Source organism: Dipteris shenzhenensis, chromosome 14 (assembly GCF_047967505.1).
Source record: "Dipteris shenzhenensis isolate YYH24624 ecotype China chromosome 14, Dip_SZ_1.0, whole genome shotgun sequence".
Taxonomy (NCBI): Eukaryota; Viridiplantae; Streptophyta; class Polypodiopsida; order Gleicheniales; family Dipteridaceae; genus Dipteris; species Dipteris shenzhenensis.
In genome coordinates this window covers 32,510,022-32,530,408 of record NC_141609.1, presented here as the reverse complement: position 1 = coordinate 32,530,408, position 20,387 = coordinate 32,510,022, and positions in this window count along the sequence as shown.

Genomic DNA, 20,387 nt, shown 5'->3' with positions numbered 1-20,387 from the left:
TGCATGGTGAGCGCACATATCAGTACTCTTCACATAATGGTGATTATGCTACATATAAAGATTTAGTCACTTTAGATCTTTATGAGTACATTGTAGAACATTACCATTTGAGGCATACATGTTATAAATTAAAAATTGATTAGCTCATAACAAGTCACTATAGAATCAATTAGGGAGTTGAAGTAAACACCTTTGCAGCGTCCATAGTGATCAAAAAGCCTATAAAAGGTATCAATTGCATTTGTAAAGAAATTTTAAATATTAATATGTAGTGCACTCTTAAGATGAATTTCTTCAAAATATTATCATGAAAATGCATCAATTATTAGGCAAAGCATAGCAAAGACAATCGAAATCAACAAGTTGGAACAAATCTATGATGATTTGAGGTTGTGTTACAAAAAGGCTACGATGCCAACAACATCTTCATGTTTGATTCTTTTTACATGGCCTACCAAAGCCAAACTAATAACATGCAACTATGTCCCTAACATTTGTTTAATGGAAATCCAAAAGCAATCATCCATTTGGTCAATTTAAGTCTAATCATGCCAACACAATATAATGTGCTAGTGAAAATCTCATTTGATTGCTAAATTAAGGCTAATCATGCTAGTTTCCCATGCCCATATTTTTTTAAAGCCTTGTTAGAAAAGGGAAAGGCCAACACCCCAAAACGTCTTTGAGCGAAGTATTATTTTTTAACATAGGACCCATAGTAATTAATTGAATAGGGTAAAGAGTAACACTTAAGCTATCCATGTTGTGTATGATTTTTGGTCATGAGTTAGGCAACGTATCATGTACTTTTCCAAAAAATACATAATGTCCGCTTCATATAGTTATAAGATCATAAATACCAGTATGTCTCTTATTGCATGCTACAAATGTGGGCTTTCTTGCATTTAGGTATTCAATATTATAGAAGTTTGCGAGTGGAGATTTAAGACCAAACCTCAAATTTCATACTGATACAAATACTTAAGATTGGGATGTAACAAAACCCTTTTGTAATATGCTATAGAGAGAACCTAGTGAAATTTTATAAACATCATGGTTATACATTGATGTTTCCCAAAAACTGCTCATTTTATATAGCTTTAGTCTTTATTTCATGAGAATTATACATTAATTGCAAATTTGTCCAACAATTGGGACATGGTGGCCCACATATATTTTGGCATCCAAAGCTTGATGTTGGAAAAAATAATGTTTTGAAAGAAGTATAAATTATCACATACATTGTTGTAAATAAAATAAATATAAAAGACGTCTAAGTTTATAAACCATTAAAAGGGAGATTGGAAATAGCGCTATATGTGTGTACACAATTTTTGCTACCCCCATCACATTCTAATTATGTTACGTAGATTGGCATGATTTTGTTAGCAACATGTGACCAAGGGTCTCAAACAAGTCATTTAAAAAAATTGGGGAACCATGTGGATGTTAAGGGCTCTTCCTTTTATCATCTAGAGTAATGTAAAGCATCAAAGGGTAAGGAATGAAAAGGAGTAGACATAACTAGGATGTAGATTGCATTAAAGAAACAAGTACCATTGGAAAGGATAGGTAATTGTTAGATAGACCATGTCTTATGGAATTGAAAGCTGAAAGTACCTACCTCAATAATCGTGAATGTGGCTAAGAGTGGAGCCAAATCTTGTTTCATATTTTGTAATTCCATATGGTCCTTATGTAGTGGTCCCCCTCACGAGTCACTATCTTGTCCTTAGACAGAGACAGCAAGGACAACACACAAGGGATGCGACTTTAATGACATATGTCCCATCTTGTAGGTAGGAAAAAATCTAGAATGGAAAGCCATGCATGGCCGGCTCAAGGAGAGGGATGTGATACAATCAATCTACTAGAGGTGAGGGAGCCACTGAGGGATGCTATACAATCAATCTAGTGGAGGTGTGGAAGTATATAAATTTAAAGTGGGGATGGGACAATAACTAAAAGACACCGACGGGATGTACAAAGGGGGGCGTGGTGGAAAAGGAGAAGAGGAAAGAGGAAGCAAGGGAGGAGAAGGGAGGGGTAGGTGAGGAGTCACATGGGTGTACGAGAGGGGGGCAGGAGGAGGTGTAAGCAAAGAAATAAAAGGAGGGTAAGAAAGGGTGATTCAAAAAGCTCTATATAACGGAATAATACTTTGCAATACAAGTATCACCATCTTCTTCTTCACAAAACCTTGTATTGTATGTAGTTCATATATACAAGCTTGAGTGTAGCCTAAAAATATTTAAGAACTATTTATCTTTAACAATGATATAGGATGTATGGAAAAACCTTAATGGAAGTTAGTTGTGCAATCGCTGATCAAGCATGTCTACAAGTTAGCAAGCAACTACCATATGTAGTTAGTTAGTCGTTCGACTCATGTGTTGTTGATCGGACTCTGTTGCCTAGTTCTATGCCTACTTTATATGCTATTATTACAGAAGCATTTGCAATATAAGAAATATGTAGTTGTTCACTTCAATTGATCATCTCTATTGCACTCAATCTTGAGTTGGTGTGTTCTCTTTCAGAATCTCTGAATGCATTCATGAAGATACCATATGTTTACTAATAGGTAGATTTTGGAATCTAATCTCTACCTGTTATAATGCCAAATTACCATTTTTGTTCACATCACATATACTTGGCATGGAGTAGATGTGCAGAAGACCTTGCATTTCTTTATCTCAGATGATAGAGTGCATGATACTCTTTTTGTTCAACATTGCTTTATGTTGCATGCCAGTACTTGGACAGATATGGTACACACTCTGATGGCCATTTGGGCAACCATGGAGGGATCATCTCGTGTAGCCTCCTCCAGGAGAGTTACTTTTCTTAGAGATTGGAGAGACTCTCCCTTCTTTGCTGAGACTTCTACAAGGTTGAGTTGGCATTTTCAGCCTCAACCTTGGTTTCTTTCTACCTCATTCCTCTGAGGTGTTTTTTATTACATGCTTAGCATGTTGTATTTCCACATAGAGCTTGCTCTAGCGACTTTCTTTCTTACTTAATAGAAGTCTCTTTTTTGCCCAAAAAAAAAAAGATAGCAATATGTACTGTGATGGAGTGGCAACGGTCTCCATCAAACCATAGAGCAACTTCTTGAAGGCAACCTTACCCCAACACATGCCTTTGCAGATCCCTCTGAGGTGTCAAGCACACACAAGCTAATTGGAAGCCGTCCCTTGGAATGGCGTGTTAGAAAGTGCTCCCCTCCATCTCCATGTTCACCTAAATAATTGTCCAAGGAAAACAATACTATGATGTAGACTTGTTACCCTCTATTGAACCAATCACCCAATCAACATAGATTGATGCGGCTTCTGGGAAATCAGGTGTGGACTTGCCAACTTGCAACTTTTTTCTGACCCATGACTCACATGAACCCTTGAAGCTCTGATAAACAATTGAATCAATTGAAGTAAGTTGCAAGGGTATCCCATGTTTGAAGATGAGCACTTCTTATAGTAATTTATCATGCTTAATCTTCATTTCCCATTGAGGCATTTCAATGGAGTCCCTGTCTTTGCTTGACTTGACCAAGACAATTTCTTTAGACTCAATCTTTGCTTGAAGTGCACGTACATCGTCATATTCCAATCCTAGCAGACACGTCATATATGTTATTGTGGGATTTTGAACCTCAAGATCACCTTGCTTCACCAAGGTTAAAATCCTAATCCATTGTTCGTAGATGTCATCATCATATGTGACCATGTGTGTATCCTTGGTAGTAAAGTTTGCATCCATCGACATGCTTGTGACTCCTACAAAATTTTGGAAAAAAATAAAAATCATCTGAGACATTCTTCTAATCCAAATCATGTAATAGAGATAAGAATGGCACTAGTGCCATTCTCCCATTACCATGTAAAAAACATGACTTGGTTAACGAGAAGAATGGCACTAGTGCCATTCTCACATCAAGGAATTAACACTACTATCACTTCTTTAACAAAGCCATAAACATTCTTGAAATAAATAATGCATAGAAAATAAAGTTTATTACTCACATCCCAACTTTGTCGATCTTTATACCCTTTGACAAGGCCTTGGGTTGGTTTTTTTGGTCATCCAAATGCAACCCACTATGCCCTTAGGTGTTGCAAGATATCAATATATGGCTGATTTTTCAAAATGGTATGTGCCTCCATGTTGGCCATTGATGATATCTTACACCTTGCTTCAACTGGCGCATTAACAACAATTCTCTCCTTCTTGTGTGTATAGAAACCATTTCGTTGATTGAAGGCTTCTCCATGTGCTTTATTTATAATTATCCTTGCAGCATAAATCAAATGCTGCCCTGCAAGAATCCAATAATTATACTCCTTTAACTTTTCCACCTTTATCTCTTCCTTGCGCATAGGAGTATTTGTGCCTGTGTGGTAAGGCATAAGATAGGCACATGTTGTAGGAGGTTGTGCATTCATTGCAAAACTCTAAACCAAGTCATTGACATAGCTGGGGGTCAATGTCCTATAAACATGTTGGCTTGGTGCTCTAGAGCAATTCATCTCACTTCTAGGATCAAAACCTCAAACTCTAGACCAAATGGAAAGTACTCTACGTACTCCATCAAGCCTATCATACTTGTGTCCTTCCTTTCTAATTTCTTTTGTAGTGCCTTAAAGTCAACATCTAGCTAGATTTTCCTATACGGTATGATTGTTGCTTCATATGACTTCTCAACATGTCTTGTTATGTGTGTCTCACCACTCCCTATTGCATCACCTCCACTAGTTGTTCCATCAGTGGACTATTCTGGTACCTCCTTGTTTTCCTCCTGAAGTTGTATCTTTATCTTTAATTCTTCATCCAGTTTATCCCCAATGTTTGTTGTTCCATTTGACCTTATTTCCTTCTCAGCTATTGTTTCCTCCTCACCAGTCCCTCTAGCCTTCATTGTGTTGTGGGACACTTGAGAGCTTTTTTTTCTTGGTTCTTTTAGAAACTTTTCTATTCTTTTTATTATCTTGCTTTATCCCTTTTGATACCAAATCAAAGCCTTATAATATTTTGGTTGTTATAATTTTCCAGCTCAATATTCCAACCCCTAGTTATCATCGTGTCCTCTTTAGTAGCATTCATCCTCGCATGATCAAAACAAATAGGATCCAACTGATACACATTGCCACCCAATGTATAAATTTTGAGACAAGTAACATTATCTTTTTTGGTATCCTCCATCTCCTTAACTTGTCCAACATCTTCAAAAGTTGTTCCTTGAATATTCACACAACAATGTGCTTTATGGAGTCTTTGGAGTTTGTTATTGTATAGACATTCTTGCAATCATCTGTTAACAAAAGAACCAAGGGAAACTACATTAAGAACATGAACAACCCAAATGAATAGAACCATAATGAAATGTACACTAGAAAATCATAAATGTAGTAGGAGATATTACAACCACAATGCAACTTCTACTAACAAAATAAGCAAGGCGAAGCAACTTTATATATGCATTATGAAAAACTACACCCACACTACAAGCAAATATACACATTATCAAAGTTAAGATGGTTATAATAAATAATGGCATTCCTCCCATTCTCCAACAATCATATGATGTTGTGAAGAGTGCCACCAATGCCATTGAACACATGCATTGTGAGTTTGCAGAGAATGGCACTAGTGCCATCCTCCATGAGAGTTTGAGGATAATGCCACTTGTGCCATCCTCCATGATTTTGAGGAGAATGGCACAAGTGCCATTCATCACATTGATTGCAGAGAATGGCACTAGTGCCACTCTCCTGATGTGAAGGTTATCACATGAGAGTTTTCTCATCTAACCTTGTAGAGAATGGCACTAATGCCAATCTCTACATGAGTATGTGTAGAATGGAATTGGTGCCATGTATCTCATGGATTGTGCAATATAGCACTGGTGCCACTCTTCAGATTTCAAGGTTGTCAGAGATCATGATTGGCATTGGTGCCATTGTTTTGAACACCATATGATTACATTGAGAATGATAGTGGTGCCATTAATCACATGGATTGGGAAGAATGCCACCAATGCCATTATCCATTCTCTAGGTGATAAATGGAATTGGTGCCATTCTCCAAATATCCATATAATGTTGTGTTCCAATGCTTCAACTGTTCAAGGAAGGCCTGATGAGTAGGTAAAGAAGACACCCCCATGCCAATTTCATATGGTAAAAATCAATTGCATATGGTCGTAACCCATTCCCTAGATGTCAATGTTGTCATAGATGATGGTTAGAGAATGGAACTAGTGCCATTTTCCACAACACCATATGATTATATTGAGACTGGCACATGTGCCATTAATCACAAGGATTTAGGAGAATGGCACCAGCGCCATTCCCCATTCTCCATGTGATGAATGGCATGGGTGCAATTGTTCAAATATCCATATGATATTCCAGAGAATGGCACCAATTCCATTCTCTAAACTTCAACTCATATAGAATGTAAATTATTCTTGTAATGTCAAGGTTGTCACAGGTGATGGTTAGAGAATGGCACTGGCGCCATTGTCCACAACACCATATGATTATATTAAGACTAGAACCTATGCCATCAATCACATGGATTGAGGAGAATGGCACCAATTCCATTATCCATTTATCCATTTGATGAATGGCATTGGTGCCATTCTCCAAATATTCATATGATGTTGTGGAGGATAGCACCAGTGCCATTCTCAAAACTTTTGAGAAAACATGCATGCCTCAAGATCTATGGAGCGCTCTAAGGTGGATGGAACTTATGTGGAAACATGATGAAGAGAACATGTACCTCAAGTCAATTAGGTTCCAAGATAGATTAGCTTGGACTCTTAAACATAATCTTGAGTGAATGTGTATTTTTCTATTCAACAATACATGATAGGCCTCTTATATAGAGAGTGCCTTTAGAATATTCAACACTTGTGGGATCCTTTGATCCACATCTCTCCTTGTGGATTACCTTGATCCACATCTCCACATCATGTAGTACACATCCTTGGGTGGCTACTTTAATTCTTTCTACACCATACCTTAGCCTCTAATTCATGTGCTCATGGCACCATATCTCTTTTGGCTACGGCAAGGTGGTTAGATGTGAGTTGCAAATCCATCACCTCTGCTTATGCATACATTGCTACTTAAGGTGGTCAAGTGTGGTTTTTACATGTCAATACCTCCCCTAGGTGCTTTCATAGCTACTCTTCAGTAGTTAGGTTTGATTTACAAGAATATAGGCTAAAGGTGGCAAGGTTTTTACTTCTCAATACATGTTGTCGATGGCGTTCTCTTCTTTGCTTGATGTAGCTTGATGCATGATGCTTTGTTCTTTTGTGTCTTTAATGTTTTATGTGTGGATGCCATGTTCTGTGCTATGGTCATCTCATGCACTTGTGCTTTCGGCATGCTTATGACAGTGATGTGTGCATTCATGCTTTGATTTGTCATTTGATGCAAAGGTCTTACCAATTTATTTCTTTCAATATTGGTAGTGTCTAATTGCATACAATGATTTTGACTTAATATGTGCATAGATCTTGAAAAGATGATCACTTTTTCTTTTCGGAGTGTGTGCAAATTCTTCCTGGATTGGAAGTTATGGCTTGTCAAAGTTCTTATGAAGAAGAGAAGGCCTTTGCTAATGTGGCACAGGGATTCACATGCAAAATTTCATAATGTGCTTATGAAGGGAATGTGTTTAGGTGGCACATGGTGATGTGGCATTTAACTAGCCTTAACCCTAACCATGGCTTAGAAGTTTACTTGTGATCTACCACGTGTCAGTTTTGGGGAACCTTTGGAGACCTTTGGAATTTCTGAGGTGGGCGACATCTCTTCGTCGATGGAGATTTTTATTGATGATTGATGGTTGTAGATCTCCGTCAAACTCTTTTGGAAGTTATGGCTTGTCAAAGTTATGACCTTTGGAATTTCTGAGGTGGGCGACATCTCTTCGTCGGTTGGAGATTTTTATTGATGATTGATTATTATTGATATCAAGACAAAGGTTTTGTCAATTTGCAAAAGGTCCATCTTGCTAGATGGAGAAGTCTGCTTGGTTGGCGTATGGAGGTGTATGGAGCGACTTTCGTAGAGATGGCATTGGGAGCTTGCACTCATGGAGTTTGCAGGTTGGAGGCATTGACAAAACCCCTACAAGAAACTGCAGTAGTGTGATGATGAAGGAGTCGCACTTTGCTGGAGCTCTATCTCATTACTCAAATTGACCCCCTCGTCCTTAGCGTCTGTTGCTCCTTGCTACCAACCAATTTTGATGTGCTATAGTAGCTCGCAAAAATCTGAGTATCTTGTGGAAATCCATCTGAGTCTAGACTGAGGCTACTTGGTTCAAGACACAAGTCTTGATGCATATTGAGTAGTCCACAGAAGCTATAATATCTGTCATCCTTCGAGCATGGTCTTATTATAGAACCTAGGGTGAAAAGGCACTTGTACAGCGTCTTCCTAATTTTTCCATTGGCAAAAAATCAAGTTCAGGTAGTACTCCACTGTGTCACCGAGCTTTTCAAATTGTTCATTCATGGGGGAGGTTTGTTTGTTGGAGAGCTTGGTTGTTGACGTTCGTTGATGAAGGCACACCCGAGAACCCGCAAGATCTTTGGAGGTAGCTCTTGCTTCATGTGGATGTGCTAGTCCCTTTTGTCTGCTCTCCAGAGATCTGGGAGCTTTGCATGGAGATTTTAGGCAACTGAGTCGAGACCATCTTCATTTGAAGTTGAAGCAAGTCGATGAAGTTGCGAGGCTGTAGCTAGTCGACTGTGTTGGTTTTGGAGTAGGGACCTTGCTTGTTAGTCAAACAATAGATCTCTCTAAGACACTATGAAACTTGAACATGGAATGGAACCAAGGATCTCTCTCATAATCTAGAAAGCGTCACTATATCTCTCACAAAGGAAAGAGTATATGAACGGAAATTTCCAAAACAAACCTATGGAATGGGAATTTCTCTCACAAAGAACACACAAGAACAACACTATCAATCTAAAAATAAACTAAAACTAAAACTAAAACTAACCTAGGAGAACTCATGAACTCCTAAGGCAAGCCTATAACTGATCTAGGAGACTAGACCTAAGCTCTAATACCATGAGAAAACATGCGTGCCTCAGGATCTATGGAGTGCTCTAAGGTGGATGGAACCTATGTGGAAACATGATGAAGAGAGACATGTAACTCAAGTCAACTAGGCTCCAAGATAGATTACCTTGGACTCATAAACAAAATCTTGAGTTAATGTGTATTTTTCTATTCAACAATACATGATAGGCCTCTTATATAGAGAGTGCATTTAGAATAGTCAACACTTGTGGGATCCTCTGATCCACATCTCTCCTTGTGGATATCCTTGATTCACATCTCCACATCATGTAGTCTACATCCTTGGGTGGCTACTTTAATTCTTTCTACACCATACCTTAGCCTCTAATTCATGTGTTCATGGCACCATATCTCAACAACTTCAACTTGTCTAGTGAAAATATTATGCACAGAGCCATTCTGAGGGGATTGGCCATATAGACAAAACCTTAGCTAGAATGGTTATGGTGCCACTCTACAGATGTCAAGGTTATCACAGATCATGGTTGAGATTGGCACTGGTGCCATTGTCTTGAACACCATATGACTATATTGAGAATGCCAGCAGTGCCATTAATCGCATGGATTGAGGAGAATGGCACCAGTGCCATTCTCCATTCTCTAGGTGATGAATGGTATTGGTGCCATTCTCCAAATATTCATATAAAGTTGTGTTCCAACACTTCAATTAATCTAGTGAAGAATATTCCAACCAAAAATTTGAGGAAGGCCTCATGAGTAGGTAAAGAAGACACCCTCATGACAATTTCCTAGTCATATCCCATTCCCTAGATGTCAATGTTGTCAGAAGAGATGATGGTTAGAGAATGGCATGGGTGCCATTGTCCACACAACACCATATGATTATATTAAGATTGGTACATGTGCCATTAATCACAAGGATTGAGGATAATGGCACTGGTGCCATTCTCCATTCTCCATGTATGAATGGCATGGGTGCTATTCTTGAAATATCCATATGATGTTGTCGAGAATGGCACCAGTACCATTCTCCAAACTTCAACTCATATAGAATGAAAATTATTCCTATATGTCTTTGTTGTTACAGATGATGGTTAGAGAAGGGCATCATCTGTAACAACAAAGACATATAGGAATAATTTTCACTCTATATGAGTTGAAGTTTGGAGAATGGTACTGGTGCCATTGTCCATAACACCATATGACTATATTGAGACTGGCACATTGCCATCAATCACATGGATTGAGGAGAATAGCACCAGTGCCATTCTCCATTTCTCCATATGATGAATGTCATTGGTGCCATTCTCCAAACATTCATATGATGTTGTGGACAATGGCACCGATGCCATTTTTAAACCATCATCTATGACATTATTGATATACATGAATAATTTGCATTCTATATGAGTTGAAGTTTGGAGAATGGCACCAATGACATTCATCATATGGAGAAATGGAGAATGGCACTAGTGCTATTCTCCTCAATATATCATGTAGATAGAATGTAAATTATTCATGTATATCAATAATGTCATAGATGATGGTTAAAGAATGGCACCGGTGCCATTCTCCACAACATCATATGGGATATTTCAAGAATGGCACCCATGCCATTCATACATGGAGAATGGAGAATGGCACCAGCGCCATTCTCCTTGATCCTTGTGATTAATGGCACAGGTGACGGTCTCAATATAATCATATGGTGTTGTGGACAATGGCACCAGTGCCATTCTCTAACCATCATCTATGACAACATTGACATCCAAAGAATGGGATATGACCATGAAATTGTCATGAGGGTTTCTTCTTTACCTACTCATGAGGGCTTCCTCGAATTTTTATTCCGGATATTCTTCATCGGATTAGTTGAAGTGTTGGAACACAACATTATATGAATATTTGGAGAATGGCACCAATTCCATTTATCACCTAGAGAATGGAGAATAGCACTAGTGCCATTCTCCTCAATCCATGTGATGAATGGCATGGGTGCCATTCTTCAAATATCCACATGATGTTGAGGAGAATGGAACTAATGCCATTCTCCATTCTCCATGTATGAATGACATGGGTGCCATTTTTGAAGTTTGGAGAATGGCGCCGGTGCCATTATCATCAACATCATGTGCATATTTCAAGAATGGCACCCATGCCATTCATACATGGAGAATGGAGAATGGCACTGGTGCCATTCTCCTCAATCCTTGTGATGAATGGCATGGGTTCCATTCTTCAAATATCCACATGATGTTGAGGAGAATGGCACCAGTGCCATTCTCCAAACTTCAAAAATAAATTGAATTTTAAAGTTTGGAGAATGGCACTGGTGCCATTCTCCTCAACATCATGTGGATATTTCAAGAATGGCACCTATGCCAAAATGGAGAATGGAGAATGGCACTTTTGCCATTTTTGTCATTCCTTGTGATCAATGGCATGTTAATTCAAAATTTTTTAAATTTTGGAGAATGGCATTGGTGCCATTCTACTCAACATCATATGGTTATTTGAAGAATGACACCCATGCCATTCATCACAATGATTGAGGAGAATGGCACTGGTGCCATTCTCCATTCTCCATGTATGAATGGCATGGGTGCCATTCTTGAAATATCCACATGATGTTGAGGAGAATGGCATTAGTGCCATTCTTAAAAGTTCAAAAAAAAAGTTAGTTTTGAATTCTTTTTTTTTGGAAGTTTTGAGAATGGCATTGGTGCCATTCTCCTCAACATCATGTGGACATTTAAAGAATTCCACTCATGCTATTCATCACAAGGATTGAGGAGAATGGCACCAGTGCCATTCTCCATTCTCCATGTATGAATGGCATGGGTGCCATTCTTGAATTCAAAATTTTTTGAAGTTTGAAGAATTGCACTGGTGCCATTCTCTTCAACATCATGTGGATATTTCAAGAATGGCACCCATGCCATTCATACATGGAGAATGGAGAATGGCATGGTTGCCATTCTCCTCAATCCTTGTGATGAATGGCATGGGTGCCATTCTTGAAATATCCACATGATGTTGAGAAGAATGGCACTAGTGCCATTCTCTAGACTTTAAAATTGAATTTGAGAATGGTATTGGTGCCATTCTCCTCAACATCATGTGGATATTTCAATAATGGCACCCATGCCATTCATACATGGAGAATGGAGAATGACACTAGTGCCATTGTCCTCAATCCTTGTGATGAATGGCTGGGTGGTATTCTTCAAGTATCCACATGATGTTGAGGAGAATGGCACTGGTGCCATTCTCCTCAACATCCTGTGGGTTTTATCAAATTACCAAACAATTTATCCACACATTCAAGGATTCTAGAGATTGGCACCAATGCCATTCTTCAAAAACCCACTATGGTATGGGCATCAATGCCATTTCTCTATGTGGTTTTGTGGAGAATGGCATTGGTGCGATTCTCCATAAACCGACATGGAGATCGGCACTATTGCCATTGTCCATAGGACAACCAGACTCACATGGAGAATGGCACCGGTGCCATTCTCCCCAAACCCACATAGAGAAATGGAAATGGTGCCATTCTCCCCCAATTGCGAGGACATATTTGTTGGTCTTATGGAATTCTTCACATTGGTGCCATTCTCCCTAGGAAAGCCGGGCTGACATGGAGAATGGCACTAGTGCCATTCTCCACAATCCCACATGGATAATGGTACTAGTGCCATTCTCCCCTGCTACAAGGACATCTTTATTGGTCTTATGAAATTCTTTGGCTGTAGTTTGTCCATAATTAATTTCCTATAATTGTAAGAGAGGGGATGGCTATTAGATATGGGGACAAGGTCATGATGATGGTGAATATAATTCATGCTTTAGAAAACGTTTTCAAATTACCAAAAATTATAGGGAAATAATTCATGCTTTCACAAAAATTTTTGTAGACTCATTCATGGATTTTGGAGATTGGCACTAGTGCCATTCTTCCCCACTACAAGGACATCTTTGTTGGTATTATGAAATTCTTTGGTTTTAGTTTGTTCATAATTAATTCTCCGTAATCGCAATGACAAGTGATGTCTATCAGAAGTGGGGACAAGGTCATGATGATGGTGGGGAGTGAAGTGGTTGGAATTGTTGTAGTGTGTGCAATAGATTTGGAGGCCTATTGTAGTGGTGTGAAAATTGGGGCAGAAAATGTATTGGTGATAGTGGAGAAGTCTATCAATAGTGACATGCTCTTGCCATTTCCCACTATGGATGTTGTGCTTATTGGTGAGGCACTTTGGAGCATTGTCAAGTGGCCTAAGGGCTCTCTAAAACATGTTCATGATTCTATGGATGATTTGATAACTCAAGAAGCTGTAGCAAGTGAGCCTGAGCAACCTTATGTTGAGGCAATGCCAGTTTCTTCATTGGAAATTGACAATTTCTTTCGTGAATCTTGGAAAGAGAAAAAGGTTGTCTTGTGGGATGAGAGCAAAACAAAGACTGTGGGGGAAGGTGTGATCTTGTATGTTTTCTAAAGTGACTCTATAAACTTTGACCTATTGGGTAACAATTGAATAGGTGTGAGTATTGAAAGGAAAGAAGAAATTATAGGAAGTGACTTAGGGTCTTCTATGCAAGATGTTGGCTTTCTCAGCTAGTAAGTGGGCCATCAAGCAGATTACCTTACTTGAAGGAAGCCCATTGCAACAATATGTGCCCATGGACCATGTTGTTGGCATAGATGAGGTGGTCAATGATCAAATGTTGAAAAGGGATGATCCAACTTCAAAGAAAAGAAGGTACACTTTCATTAATAGGGTGCCTAAACAAATAGAGCCTTCAACACCAATGTACAAAATGTTACTAGATTCAGTTTACAGGTTTCTTCCATCGATTGTTGTGGGAGTAGGTGTTGCCAACATGTTGGGTGAAAACTCTTAATGACTATAAGGAAGAACTTTTGGGGTATCTCCTTGGAGTCTTGTACAAATTTTATATACGATGTGTTGTCAATAGCTTGGCATCATGACTACTGTGGTAGGATACATTACAACTTTAGGGTAAATGGTCAAGATGCATGTTGTAGAGCATGGTACAAGATGCATGGAATCCCAAGGACATCATTTTATCAATATAGGGTGCAGTTCAAGAGTCGTGTGCAACAATATGTGCATGGGAGTTTAGGGATTGTGAGGAGCAAGGAGCACACAGTATGGAAAGGCTCTCATTCAACACTTTGTGGGGATAATAACACAGAGCATATGCCTCACAAGACTAGAACCATGCTATGAACATTGCATGCTTTATGTCAAATCACTGAAGACTTAGTTTTTTTATATATTGGGATACTCAATAGCATGAGTCGCCACTAATGCTCACAGACAAAAGCTAACGAAAGAATGCGCAGATACTAGTAGAGATGACAACATGCCCCTCAACACTCCCATAAACTTCAATTATCACGATGAGCCAATCCTCATGCTCACTGGGAAAAGAAAAACGGCTCGGTTACACGAAGCATATAAAATCAATAGATCAACTTACTCTAATTACACTAGAATGAAATGAGACCACCGTAGAAGAACGATTCTTGGGAACGCTGGAAGCTCCTTTACGCCGATTTGTGTTTTTGTTGGAAGAAATCTCCTTTGCAACGCCTCCTTGAGAAATGGATTTGCTGCAGGTGGAAGAAAGCGCCAAAGCATGCAAGGCATAAGAATCCTCACGAGTCAGCTCAAAGTGACAGTCTTCATCATCTCTGATGGAGAGATGAAGTCGCTGAGATGAATGGAAACGCTAGTTTCATAGGATTGTTACTCACACAAATGAAGAAGAGGTTGCGAAAAAACCTGCATGCGACAATTCGACTCGCTCTGTCGTCTCAATCTGGTTTTCAAATTGCCAGCGCCCTAGTGATCACGGGACTTCGACTCCTTAGCATGAAACTCATCCACATCGTAGGTCACCAAGAGGCAATTCTCTGATGGTCTGAGAGGAAACACGCACAATTGACAAGCAAAGTAGAGGATTCTTGAGGCATACGAATGGTGTTCTCACAGAAGAAGCTGGTGGGAGAGGATGTGAAGGGAACAGTGAAGTAACAAGTTTGAATGGAAGTGATCAAGAGCGTTGCAGGGTATTCCAATCTGTATATCTCGAAGAAGATTTGGAAGCCTACCTTGATTGAATTTGGCAAAGCCTACGTTACAGAGCCTTCATGCTTTCGTTCGTCCGTTTCGCCTATATTTAAAGGTTTTGCCTTGGCTTTTTACGCAATTGGCTTTTTACGCAGCTTTTCGCTTTTGGGCTTTCAGAATTTAAAAAATCTAAGGGTGTATATTGTGCCATGTGGAAGCACAGGATTTCAGAATTTGAAAAAACGTCCTAGTGCCGGCCAAGTAATGAAGCTAATAAACAGGAACTAGTTGTCCTCTATGTTTGAACCACCGTGTTCCTCTGGAATTGGCAGCCTCACATAGATGGTCATTTGGCACTTGAGTTTAATTTCGCAACCCTTCTTGCGGACTGTCTGCCGAACAGAGCAAGTGAGCACGATCGTGAAAACGTAGAAAAAGTTTTGGTCGATTGCAAGGAATAAATAAAAGGAGAGGAACGTATACCTTCGGTGCATGCTTGTTTGGTGGCGACATAGAAAGCAGTTTTCAACATCCTCTTTGCGTGCTTACGAACACCACTCTCTCTTGGTGGTATTAGCTCCAAAGGGAAAATCTTAGTTGATGGGGCAGCAGGGGCAGATGTCTTTATCAAGCAGGTGCCAGAGGCTGAAATGATACCTTGTTGTGTGAGTATAGGGCGAAAATCATCGTTTCTCAACTCGCCAATAGCAGTTGATGTTTGTGGCGGGTCGCTTGGCAAGAGCATCTCTGTTGCATTATCTAAAGGGATGATAATAATTAGTTTCAATCAAGGATTCAAATCAGATAACATCAATTTGAAGCAAGGAACAAAGTAGCATCGACAAACTTCAACATCACCTTGCAAAGATTGGTTACCCTTGGTGGCATGAAGTTTTTACATCTTCATCCCTCAAGTTCTCAGCCACAAAGGGAACTTCATCGACTTTTGAAAGTGGGGCAATTTTCAAATTGGGTTCCTGCAGAGCTTCTAAAATGGAAAAGAAAATAATTCGAAATGAGAGAGAGTAGGCTGATACAGAAAGATGGAGCTCCGTTAATTGCACGTGTAGAGGTAGTGTGCACAAGCCGACAGACGAGAAATAGGAAGGGTCTAGGCAGAATGGTGTGAGGCTGCATAGACGAGAAATAGGAAGGGTCCAGGCAGAATGGTGTGAGGCACATACGAGAAATAGGAAGGGTCCAGGCAGAATGGTGTGAGGCTGTTCCGCCTTTGATCATGAGAAATGGCGGGCGTAGTGGAAAAAGGTGCGAATGTATATTATAAGGTGTGGGTTTATAAATAGCGCGTAGGAGCTGCCAAAGATGGTGAGCACTTGAGGGTGGGCTTATATAATTGTAATGCGGATTTGCACAGAGAGGAAATAGGGACGCTGCGGGAGCCTGGGAGGAAGCAGCAGACCGGAGAGCAGCCTTGGGGACAACTTGAGCCGCAGCAAAAAGAGCGGCTTGGCAAGTGAGATGGAATGGGACGGACACGGAGACGACAAGGCAAAGGAGCTCCAGAATATGACCAATGGTTGCAATACAAAGATCTCCAACAACATCCGCAGTGCGGGAAGGAAATAATCAATCCAAGCTGACAAAAATAAACGAACGATAGATTTGAAATTACCATGAATTTCTGATTGGGCGTCGTCTCTGTATAGTTTGTTGGATTCGGCCATGTTCATAAGTCCTTCATAGTTCCATGAATGGTATTAGAGCATGCAGAAGCGATTGATATTGGAATCGAAAGGAGGAAGTGAATGTGGAAATAGCGTCAACCTCGTTCAAAGTCTCCACTGCTAATGTCCATGGAGTCGGCATATCCTCTTCGGAAGCAATTATCTCTGCTTTGGACATTGTCACTACTGCGTACGTATAAACGAAAACCGCATGCAAAAGACAGACACGCAAAGACAACGATTGGACTCACGCACAGTGAAGATCCACCAAAGGTTCCTTTATAGGACCAACCCAGAAGTAGCGTTTTGGGGAACCCATACTTTCCCTATCCGTTTCCATTCGTTTCCCCGACTGTGCTCCATAGCTTTCTTATTTAGGGCGCTTCTAGAACTACTTCCAATCGCTTACTCGTTGTCGCCCTCGTCAGGTAAGTGGAACAAGTCTCGCGGAGTGAAACGAGAAAACTAACAACAAAAATCAACTCGAAAAAACTGTATGCCGTGGGCATCATCGACGCAATTGCCTCCGAAACACTGGCGCGATGATCGGGTCTATCAGACAAAAGTGGACGATCAACAGAGCGAGCAAAGAAAAAGGATCCTGGGAAGAAATCCATCGCTACGAGTGTTGTGGCTTCCCATATGCCCTTGATGAAAAGGTCCTGTCAAAGGAGTATTGGTAGCCAAGGACCGGTCAAGGAACCTCTGTTTTTGAGTCGAGAAACAAACTTACAGATGAGCGGATTACGAATTTATGGTGAGAGAGCGCGCCCAGAATTGAAGGCGCATTTGCAATGAACTCATGAAATTGTGAAAGCCCACTTAGCCGGGCGAGAGTCATGCGCAGAAAACAAGTTTGGGAGCTTGAGAATAACAAGTTTGAACGGAAGTGATCAAGAGCGTTGCAGGGTATTCCAATCTGTATATCTCGAAGAAGATTTGGAAGCCTACCTTGATTGAATTTGGCAAAGCCTACGTTATAGAGCCTTCATGCTTTCGTTCGTCCGTTTCGCCTATATTTAAAGGTTTTGCCTTGGCTTTTTACGCAGCTTTTCAAAAGCTTTCAAAGCTTTTGGGCTTTCAGAATTTAAAAAATCTAATTTAAAAAATCTAAGGGTGTATATTGTGCCATGTGGAAGCACAGGATTTCAGAATTTGAAAAAACGTCCTAGTGCTGGCCAAGTAATGAAAGCCCACACACACACACGCACACACATATCTTATCTTATCTTACTTCTTATCTTACTATTTCTTTAATGAAAGGTTAGAGGTTATGCCATGTGGCAAGAGGAGGTAGAGGGGAGGGAGAGCTTGAAGAGGTGGCACGTGGCAAGCAAAGCGGGCCTCTCCATGAGATCCCTTGCTCAGCAATCATGTGTGTATAGGTTGTAGCAACCTTCTTGGTGAAGCTTAGCCATGTGGCGGCTCTTCTTGGAGGGAGGTGAAAGAGAAACCCTACATTCAAATGGTCTTTTTCCTCTTCCTCCTCCCCTTCCTATCCTTTGCTCGATGCCAAGTAAAGGTGCGCACACAAAGCTTACATGATGGGAGATGCTCACTCAATCAGAAATGGCACATCTATTAGGATGCTATGGAGGATTTTGGAATGATGTCTATTGTAATATGGCAGCAAGAGCAACCTATACCCTCAAATGTGCATCACACAGCTAGATAGGATGATTGCCTCCCTATCCTTCAACGAGTTGGGTAGCCTGGTATTGTTGCTCTTCTCCTAATGCACAAATTTGAGATTTTGCATGCGCTCCTTGCGGCTATGGGATTGAAGGCGTTGCCCTCTCTACCATACATTTCATTCTAAAAGAGCAACATAGGTAAGCAAGCTTCGAAGCAATGGGGTGCAATCCTCAAAGGCTCCTTGCACTGGTAGATAGTGTTGTATTGTGTTTCCAACTTGCAAAGTTCATCCGTCAACTCATGTGGCTATTCTCATCAAGAAGGGAAGAGGTTCTTGGGGCTCAATGGGTTGCCTTTGTGTACTACCCTAGCCAATAGGAGCTACTCAAGCATGAAACCATTCTATGACCTTAAGACTAGATTGGTTGGAGCATTGACAGGTGCCTAATATTTGTTTTGATAGCTCTTGGTGCGGGTTTTTGATGTTTGACAATGTGCAATTGGTGGCTGCAGCCCATGGCTTCAATGTCACATCCAATAAGTTCCTTTTGCAGAGGTTGTATCCCAATGCCAAATTGCTTTGTCTTGACATTGACCCGATGCATGTGTTTGAGAGGTTGTCATAAGAGATAATTTTTTTGTGTATGGGGGTTCTCCTATGTTTGACAGATCGTGTGGGTATGCATGACCCGATGCATGCATGTGTTTGAGAGGTTGTAATGAGAGAGAATCTTGTGTATGAAAGAGAGAGAGAGAGATGAGTTCATGAATGCATGTGCAAGTGTAAAAGAGAAAGACAAAGAGATGGGGGGGGTCTCCTATGTTTGAGAGATCGTGATACGCGTGTGAGAAAGACACAAAAGGGAGAGCACATGTGGGTGTGTGATGTAGAGAGAAATATTATAATTGCACTGAGAGAGAGTATAGCTTTGTGAGGGGGGGGGGAGAGAGAGAGAGAGAGGGGGGGGGGGAGGGAGGGAGGACAGGGCTGATTTTTTGTGTGAATAGTTTGCCCCTCGATCCACAACAACTGATGGTCAGTCATCTAGCTGAATAGTTGAGTAAAGTGAGCATAGACCCAAAAGATTCAGTGCTGCCTATAGTGGAGGGGGTCTTGAAACTTGAAGTTTATGAAAGACATTTTAAGTTCCCACCTTGAGACCCAGCGGAGCGGGTCTCTAACCCATCACAAACGGGTCATGTTACTCATACTTCTTGATACTGGGAGCTCTAATACTCTTCTTTTAATAGACTTGGCCTCGCAAAAAGCTAGACTTGCTTTCTAAAGGCTACTTTTTACAAGGTCATTAGACTGATTTACTACAGCTAGTTGAGTTTCATAGACCATCCCAACCGGTGATCAAAATTTCATTACTTATATTACTAAATCTATTAGGGATCCAAGTAGAAATCTGATAAGAAAAGAATGGTATCATCCCCAAGATGCTTTCATATAACTACATTTCCAACCATTTCTATTCATAATCGGTCCGGTACACCGTTTCCTCCACAACTTATCCAATCCCCTCATGGGGACTTCATTACACCTACAAATGATACCAATACAACTATTACATTACCTTTGTATACAACAATGCTATGTTTACACTTTAGTTTAAATTATTGAGGTCTTAGTTACTTTAATAAGTACATAGGTGATTTAATAACTCCTATAATGATCTCTTCTTAAAACTCTATTATTTCATCCCCCTCCTTCTAGCAAGGCCACAGTGGTCTTGCCACCTTGTTTTGTTGTGTTTGAGAATCTAGGTTCGTGATATGCTAGAAGATCTAGTTAGTTTTCAATGCCAAAGGCTTGTTGCTCTTTGAATGAGAAACACTTGAGCAAGAAGTCAAAAAATCTCAAAGTCAAGTCAAAGAATGTAAAGAGT